Source organism: Mobula birostris, chromosome 13, assembly GCF_030028105.1.
Source record: "Mobula birostris isolate sMobBir1 chromosome 13, sMobBir1.hap1, whole genome shotgun sequence".
Classification (NCBI taxonomy): Eukaryota; Metazoa; Chordata; class Chondrichthyes; order Myliobatiformes; family Myliobatidae; genus Mobula; species Mobula birostris.
Window position 1 is genome coordinate 18,796,494 of NC_092382.1, and position 8,633 is coordinate 18,805,126.

At 47.7% G+C, this 8,633-nt stretch overlaps 2 non-coding genes across 2 annotated transcripts; one reads left to right on the top strand and one right to left on the bottom strand.

Annotated features, from left to right (window-relative positions):
* Positions 1-5,581: 5,581 nt before the first annotated feature.
* trnas-gcu (transfer RNA serine (anticodon GCU)) lies at positions 5,582-5,663 on the bottom strand. Its single transcript has one exon. It is a non-coding gene; the product is annotated as a tRNA-Ser (tRNA).
* Positions 5,664-6,532: 869 nt separating this feature from the next.
* On the top strand, positions 6,533-6,621 carry trnar-ucg (transfer RNA arginine (anticodon UCG)). Its single transcript is given in 2 exon segments — positions 6,533-6,569; positions 6,586-6,621. It is a non-coding gene; the product is annotated as a tRNA-Arg (tRNA).
* Positions 6,622-8,633: the final 2,012 nt, after the last annotated feature.

Consider the following 8,633-nt stretch of genomic DNA (forward strand, 5'->3'; position numbering starts at 1 on the left):
GAAATATGCAGAGCGAAATGCAAACCAATGACCCCAGCATTACAGACATTATCGGCTGCTGTCCCAGAGACAGAGAAAAATAGAAAGCATTGTATCAACAGCAGTTTAAATGCAAATAAGTACTAGTAACAATATTACAGACTCACCAGAGGATTTTCGAAGTTGGATTTCAGAAAGAAATTGACTCAGAGAAAAAGTGCGTATGAAGCTGCTGAACAGAGATGAACTGCGCTGTGGAACATCAATGCACGCGCACAGCGAAACATCAGGATATATAAAGCGAACTATTCCTGAAACTCGCTGTTCTCGGGTTTAGATAGAGAAACATACAGAAGTAGGGGACCTGGGTTGTTTGACATTTCATGAAACATCAGATTACAGCACGAATTCTTCGTCAATTGCGGACACTGGGAAAAGAGAGTTGGTCCAAAGAGAGACGAATTCGAAAGAACACAGCATTCTGAAACCAGCATCAATAACTGAGGTTTCGGCTGTGCAGTGGCTTAAAATTACAGCTGCGCAAATATCTGCGTGTCAGGGAAAGGGGATTAATGGTATATCAGGGGTTCTCGCACTAATTCTCGAAGATTTTTGTGTGCGCTTGAGAATAAAATGGTTAATTATGTCGAGGATCTGGATTCTTTGAAGGGTCAACATAAGTTGTCTCGACCACAAAAAAAAAAACAACTGTCCATATTCGTCCGCAGATGCTGCCTGATATTAAAAGTTCTGCCAGCATCGTGCCTGTAGCTTATAGATTCATTCACAGGGGTTTCTGAGCTTACTCAAGGCCAAATCAAGTGCTGCCAACTTCAGAAGTTAATTCCAAATTGATTTTTAGAATATACTATGTTGTTTTGGCAACTTATTGCTTAACTCACTGGCTAGATTTGCACACAAAGCGCGGTATATATTTCTGCCTACAACAGACTATGAGAGGAATGGGAAGTGGTCCCATATTGATGCCACGCCACATCCAGGCTGATGGAGGTACATTTCCCCCCGCTGGAGATCATGCCGCAGTTGCATTTGGTAACAGAGTCACAGAGCAGAGAATCATAGAGCAGTACGGCACTGAAACAGGCCCTTCTGCTCATCCGGCAGTGCCGAACTTACACTCTCCCTAGTCCCATGGGCATTGCATCCGGACCACGCCGTCCATAACTCTCCCATTGCTCTTTAATGTTGAAATCGGTCCCGCATCCGCCATTTCCGTTGGAAGCTCGTTCCACAGTCTCACTGCCTTGAGAAGATGTTCCACCGCATATTGCCCTGAAATATTTCACTTTTCACCCGTAACTTATGAGCTCTCGTCTACTCTAGTCGAACCTCAGTGTAAAACGCCTGTTTGTATTTGCCCTATCTCTGCCCTTCACAAATTTGTACATCTCTTTACAAAAGTTCCCGCTGACTCCAAAGCTTGGGGGAACCGGAACCTATTCCTAACCTACTGGATCTTTTCCTCTAACAGCGGCCCTCAAGTCCCTGCATCATCCTCGCAATTTCTCTCTGCACTCCGTCAAAATAATTGGTATCGCTCATGCAAGTAGGCGACCAGAACACATACAATGCTCCCTAACAGGCATTACCAACATCTTATACAACCTCTACAGAGCATCACAACTCCTGTACACATCACTCTGATGTCTGAAAGCCAATGCACCAATAGTTCTCCTTCCGACCCGATCTGCCTGTGAAGCCGCTTTCTAGGAATTATGAACCGGTCTTACAAGGTCCCCCTGTTATACCGCAGTACAGACTGCCCTGTCTTTTACAGTGTAAGTCCTGCCACGGTTTGCCCTCCCAAAGCGATACACCACATGCTTACCTGTATTCAAGACCATTAGCAACTCCTGCTGTCAACTTCTCATCCAATATTGGTATCATTCGCAAATCTGCAGATTCTATTTATCAGATTATCAGTCAGATCGTTGATATATATGACAAACAACAATGGACCCAGAGCAACACCTGCTTTACACCAGTAACTACAAGCCTCCAGTTAGAGAGACCACCATCTACCAGAATCCCTGGATTCTGCCTGTAAGACAAGGGTTTCCAAATGATTTATGCCATGGAGCCCGACTATTTACCGAGGTGTCCGTTCACACCAGGAAGCGAAACCCTGCTGTAAACCAATGTTGAATCCAATTTACTACTTCATCCACAGTGCCAAATGACTGAACACACCGGACCAACCTCTCATGCCGGATATTGACAAAGCTTTTGCTGAAGTTAATCGGGCAAAAGCCTTCATCAGCTTTCCTGCTAACCTCCCTGAAAAACTTGGTAATATTACTGAGGCACGCTATAACACGCACAGACCTACATCGACGAGCAATCTCGGATCAGGCTGTGTGCTGTGTACACACTTTGATGATAAATGTACTCTGAACTGTGAACAAGTTGGGAGCTTTATTAGGAAGGCGTGCTGGCCTTCATTTGTCGGGAACCGAGCTCAAACGTGGTGAGAAAATGTTTGCAGATCTATAACGCACAGGTTAGACCACACTTGAGATGTTGTGTTTAGGAAAACGGTGGAAACGTAAAAGTGGGTGAAGAGAAGATTTACCGGGATACCAGCTGGGCTACATACGCTGTGGTTTACAAACAAGAAGTGTTTGTGCATTGGATGACGCTGTCTGATCCTGTGATGGAAATGGGTTCACCAGGAGTCTTCAAAGGTAACTGCATACACAGATGACGGGCAATTTATGTGTAGATATCGATCTCAAAGTTAACGAGACGGCTCCAATAATACTGAGCACAAAGAAGGTAAGACCATAAGGCCATCAGGAGTAGGAGCAGAATTAATCCAGGTCGCCCATCGAGTCTGCTCCACCATTTTATCATGGCTGATCCAATTTTCCTTTCAGCCCCAGTGTCCCGCTTTCTCTCTCCCGAACCAGCACAATGAAAAGTCTGTCACTTTCCCTCTTAAATATACATAAAGACTTGGTCTCCACAGGTGCCCGTGGCAAAGAACTACAGAGATTCACCACTCTCTGGCTAACGAAATTAATTCTGTTCGCCGTTCTACAAAGACCCCCCTCTACCCTGGGGCAGCGTCGTCTGTTCCTAGCCTCTCTCGTCATAGAAATTATCCACCCCACATCCATTCTTAGAAAGTATCCACCCCACATCCATTCTGTCAAGACCTTTCACCGTTCGGTATGTTCCAATGACGTCACAGCCCATGTTTCTGAATTCCGGTGAACACCGGGACAGAGCCAACAAACCCTCTTCATATGACGAGCCATTAATACCTGGAATCGTTTTCGTAAACCAGGCTTGGGCCCTCTGTAGTTTCGGCATACCCTTTCTAAGCGAAGGAGCGCAGATCTGCTCACAACACTCAAAGTGCAGCCCTAACAGTGATATACAAAGTCTGAACCTTATATTAGATAGGGCGAGTGACCTCTTTCTAGAGCGTTCACTGGGTTATTTCTGTGGTGGCCAGCGAAACTGATTTCCCAAAGAATGGCCCTCCCTCTTTCCTCCCTTTCCCCGTTCGGAATCAGAGGATTCTCCCCCTTATCGCTTTGTTAAACCTGGCTTGTACTGATACAATCAACGTAGACTTCCACTACCCACGGGAAACTGCAGAATGACGCGCGAAGCAGCGCCGGGTCAAAATGCCGAAAGGCATCCTCCCGGGGATTCACAGATATCGGACCCGAGGGAGCGGTGTGCGGCCAGTTAGATGAGTGAGAGTGGGGAGTGAGTGTGTGGATTCACAGATGTCGGACACGAGGGAGCGGTGTGCGGTCAGTTAGATGAGTGAGCGTGGGGAGTGAGTGTGTGGATTCACAGATATCGGACACGAGGGAGCGGTGTACGGTCAGTTAGATGAGTGAGTGTGATGAGTGAGTGTGTGGATTCACAGATATCGGACCCGAGGGAGTGATGTGCGGTCAGTTAGATGAGTGAGAGTGGGGAGTGAGTGTGTGGATTCACAGATGTCGGACACGAGGGGGCTGTGTGCAGTCAGTTAGTTGAGTGAGAGTGGGGAGTGAGTGTGTGGATTCACAGATGTCAGACACGAGGGGGCGGTGTGCGGTCAGTTAGATGAGTGAGTGTGTGGATTCACAGATGTCGGACACGAGGGGGCGGTGTGCGGTCAGTTAGATGAGTGAGTGTGTGGATCCACAGATATCGGACCCGAGGGAGCGGTGTGCGGTCAGTTAGATGTGTGAGTGTGGGGAGTGAGTGTGTGGATCCACAGATATCGGACCCGAGGGGGCGGTGTGCAGTCAGTTAGATGAATGAGCGTCGGGGTGTGCTGTGGCTTGCTGTTCGTGTCGATGTTCCCGGTGGGTGGTGGGGTTCTGTAGTCGTTGAGCAATGGGCGTCTGCTGAGCGTGAGGGGTCAGATGGGGGCTGCGGGAGCGGCTGCTGTGCAGTTATGGGCCCACAGAATCAAGATTAGGTACCCTGGTCTTGTGTTGCTGCTCAAGCCAGTGCGGGAGCGGAGATGCAGCTTCAGTGATGGTGGGGTGGTATGAGAACGGCTTCAGGGTCTGACGGGTGAGATATGGGCTGGGTGGTGTTCGATAGAGGTCTGTGGTCAGACCATGGAGAGGATTTTCATGTAGTGCTAGAGTCGAGGGCCAGCGGGCACAACCTCAGATAATGACGTCCCTTTAGAAAAGGACGAGAAGCAATTCCTGTAGACAGAAAGTTATGAATTTGTGGAATTTATTGCCACGGACAGCTTGAAAGGCAAGTAACTGGGTATATTTATAGCGGCGTTTGAGGAGGTGGACAGGTAGTAAGGGTGTCGAATGCGACGAGGAGAAGGCAGGGGAATGGAGTTGAGAGGAATGATGTGTATGACCATGAGGCCATAAGACATAGGAGCAAAATTAGGCCGTCTGGCCCATCCAGTCTGCTTCGCCATTCAATCACGGCTGATCCTTTTATCTTCTCCTCATGAACTCCAGTTCCCAGCCCTCTCCCCGTAACTTTGGTGCCATCTCCAATCAAAAACCTACCAATCTCTGCCTTAAATGCGCCCAACGACATGGCCTCCACAACTGGATGTGGCAATAAATTCCACAAGTTTACCACCGTTTGGCCAAAATCTTTTTTGAAAGGGCGCACTTCTATCCTGACTCTGTGCTCTCTCATTCTAGACTCTCCCACCATGGTAATCACCCTTTACACATCTACTCCGGCTAGTCCTTTCAACGTTCAAATAGTTTCAATGAGATCCCCTTCTCATCCTTCTGAATTCCAGCTAGTGGAGTCCCAGAGCCATCAATTATCCTTGTGAACGTCCTCTAGACTCTCTCCAATGCTAGCACATATTTCTAAAGATGAGGGACTCAAAACTTTAGACTGTTCACAAAACTAAAGGTGAGGCGTCAGCCGTGATCGAATGGCGGAGATCGGTCAGCCGAATAGCCTAATTTTGTTCCTGTATTTTGTCGTATTGAGGCCAAATTTAGTGATAAATTAATGATGAATATTGCTTTTCATGACTCACGTAACGAATTGTCTGGCGTCCCTGTGACAAAATTTGGAGGCTTGGATGTTTTAAAGTGACAGTTTCAAAGGTGGTCCCCCGATTCACATGTCGCGACGAGGATGGGATTCGAACCCACGCGTGCAGAGCACAATGGATTAGCAGTCCATCGCCTTCACCTCTCGGCCACCTCGTCTGCTCTTTCCTCTGTTGTGTTCCGAAGTTCTGAATTTTTTCACAGCATTTAAAACTTCTGCTTAAGGTCCACACATGTGTGTTCAGATTCTATGCCGATTTACTTTGCTCGCCGTGCTTACCAGAATTCATGGAGGTGGATAAAGACAGTTTAGAGAGATTTGTGCCAACCACAGGAAACATGGAATTAGTTATTTTATGCACTTTAGACGCTATGGACGCATGGCATAAGTATCGATTCCGTGCTCTGTAACTCGGAGAAACTGTGAATGTTTTGAGTTGTAAAATGAGATAAATTTATGTTGAATTAAATAAGATTTCAATAGCTTTGATAGCATGTTGCTCGATTTCAAGTAAACAGATATTATCGGAATTTGCCATTTGGTTCGAGAATGACGACTTTCCGTGTATTGGGCAAATGCAATAACCCGATAGTTACCACATTACAGACACGATGACACGCTCTGCGCAGCCGCAGATCCGAACACCCGAACGCTTACCCGGCACAAACACATGGCGGCCCGGCTCTGGAATACCAAACCAATGGCTGAAATACCTAAAAAGAGATCGAGTTCACTCTATCAATAATGTATTGAATGTGGTGGACCATTTTCTCTTATTCTAATCCCAGAATAAAACACCGCTGCAAGAGACAGTGGGATGTGCCTTTGAGAATTCCTTTCTGTGTGATAGAAACAGAATATTGAACAGCCCAGAGCAGGAATGAATGGAGAGATATTGACAACAGTGATCGAATGTTCACCTGGAATGAAATCACTGCATGCGAGTACTTTTAGCTCGGCGAGGAAATCATTCTACACGGGGAAACTCCTTGCAGCATTCAGCATGTTCCCCATTCTCACAGAATACGGCCGTGTGGCCTAATGGATAAGGCGTCTGACTTCGGTGTTTGATTAGAAGTCATCAGAAGATTGCAGGTTCGAGTCCTGCCGCGGTCGTTTTGACAAACTGGCGGATTCGGTTCCATTCTGTCTCTCACTCTCTGCAGCATGGTTGTCTCAATTCCGCGTGGGGATTAATGGGAGTACTACACCCTCGGGGAAAACGTAACGCCTCGTATTCGTTGTATGCAACATATAATATTATGTGTCTATTCCGTGTGTATTTCTGCAGACACTTTCATAAACAATTGGTTGGAGCTTCTCAGACGCTCAGGAGGAGCTGCTGCTGGGAAGGTGAAGTTTATTTCACATTTACCTCCGTCTCCGAGCCCGCCTTATCGGCAAGAATTCATCGCCCAGCGCTGACGGTACATTCTCCTGTCTCCAACCCCCCTCCTCTTCCTGGTTCTCTCCCTGCTCTGGGATATCTTCATCACTAATTGCCAACTAGACATCAACCGCCTCAACATCAGGAATACTCACTTCTCCTTGAACTTTACCCCCTCTGAATACACTGCACCTCCAATCTCTCAGCACCAGTCCAAACCTTACCAACAATCCCGCAGACAGGGTGCTGCTGTTGTAGAGTGGCGGACTGACCTCCACCTTGCTGAGACACGGTGGTACCTCTCAGACACATCCTCATGCCTACACCTTGAATAATCCCGACTCCGGACTATCAGAGAACTGTCTCCGACATTATCACTGACATCACCAACTCTGGAGTACCTCCATTCCCTGTGGAAAACCCGTGGTTCCATTGCCCTGAACTGCTCTCTTCTACCTCCTACTCGATTCACAAGTCTGCATGTCTGGGTAGGCTCATTGTCTCTGCCTGCTCCTGCCCCACTGATCCTGTGTTCTCATCGCTCCAGTCCATCCTATGCCCCATTCTTCAGTCCCTTCCCACCGGCATTCCCAAACCTTCCCGTGCTCTCGATCGACTCACTAACTTTCAATTCCCTGGCCCTGACCGTCTCATTTTCTCTATGGACGTCCAGTGCCCCTATTAAAAGGGCCCTAAAACTTTCCACATTTCTCAAGGAAAGAACCAGCCAGTTCCCCTCCATCATCACCATCCTCCGTCTGACAGAACCGGTCCTCACAGCAACAGTTTCTCCTTCAGTTCCTCCCACTCACTCCAGATTCAGTGTATAGCAATGGACACTGGCATAGGTCTCGGATATGTCTCCCTTTTCGTTGGCTAAGTAAAACAATCCATGTACCAACCTTTCCGCGGTAATGCACCCCAACGCTTCCACCGCTACATCGACGAATGTATTCTGCCGCTTCATGCACTCACGCTGAGCTCGACATTCTCACCAACTTTGCCTCCAACTTCCACCCAGCCCTTAAACGGCTCACTCAATGCGAGCAAGACGATGGAAGGAGACCCCAGAGGTCCATGGGCCAGTCCTCATCGGAGGATCAGAGAGGGAGAGCAACTTCAAATTCCCGGGTGTTACTATTTCAGTGGATTTGTCCTGTACCCATCACAAGTGCAATTGCGAAGAAAGCACGGCAGCGCCTCCGGTTTCCTAGGAGCTTGCGGAGATCGGCATGACACCTAGAACTTTGACATTTTTCTACAGATGCGTGATGCAGAGTGTAGTGACTGGCAGCATCATGGCTTGGTGTGGAAACATTAATATCATTGAACGTAAGTTCCTACAGGATGTGATGGATTCGGCCCAGTACATGTCCGGTACATGCTCCCACCACTGAGCACATCTCTGTCTGGGGACTTTGCCATTGCTCATTTGGTGGCTGGTGGGCGCTGATGCGTTTTGCTGAAAGGTTGGGGGGCGGAATTGATCCTGTGCTGCTGATTGTGTTGATTTATTATTCTCCTCAACCCCCATTACCTGTTCTGCCTGTGACCTTTGACACCCTGACTGATCAGAAACCTATCAACGTTTGTTTTATAAAATCCCAGTTGCTCCACCTTTACAGCCGTCCATAGTAATGAGTTCCCCAGATTCACCACTCTGATGGCAGAATTTTATCCTCATCTTTCTTCTAAAGGGGCACCCTTCAATTCTGAGTCAGTGCCATCTGGTCCTCGACTC